Below are 309 nucleotides of genomic sequence, written 5' to 3' on the forward strand. Positions count from 1 at the left end.
TTACTTTCCACCACGTCTTTATCTCAGGGATTCAGTAAAAAAGACAAGATAACGCCAGTCACACACCCTACTGCAATGACGGCACTATCAAATCATTACCAGAATCGTTTTAAGAAACCAATCGCTGTTGTAGATTATGTAGTAACTGTGGATTTTGTTTGATTTGATATCATTATCGTTATTTTTTTGTAGGCGGTTAAGTGTGTCCATAGTTTGTTATAAAAGGTTTTGTTAAAAATGTGTAATGGACACCAAAGTTGTTTACGCTGGAAGGCTACTGGAATGCAGCCAGTGTAACAGAAAAGTGTG

The sequence above is a fragment of the Penaeus monodon genome, chromosome 21 (genome assembly GCF_015228065.2).
Source record: "Penaeus monodon isolate SGIC_2016 chromosome 21, NSTDA_Pmon_1, whole genome shotgun sequence".
In the NCBI taxonomy this organism is placed as follows: Eukaryota; Metazoa; Arthropoda; class Malacostraca; order Decapoda; family Penaeidae; genus Penaeus; species Penaeus monodon.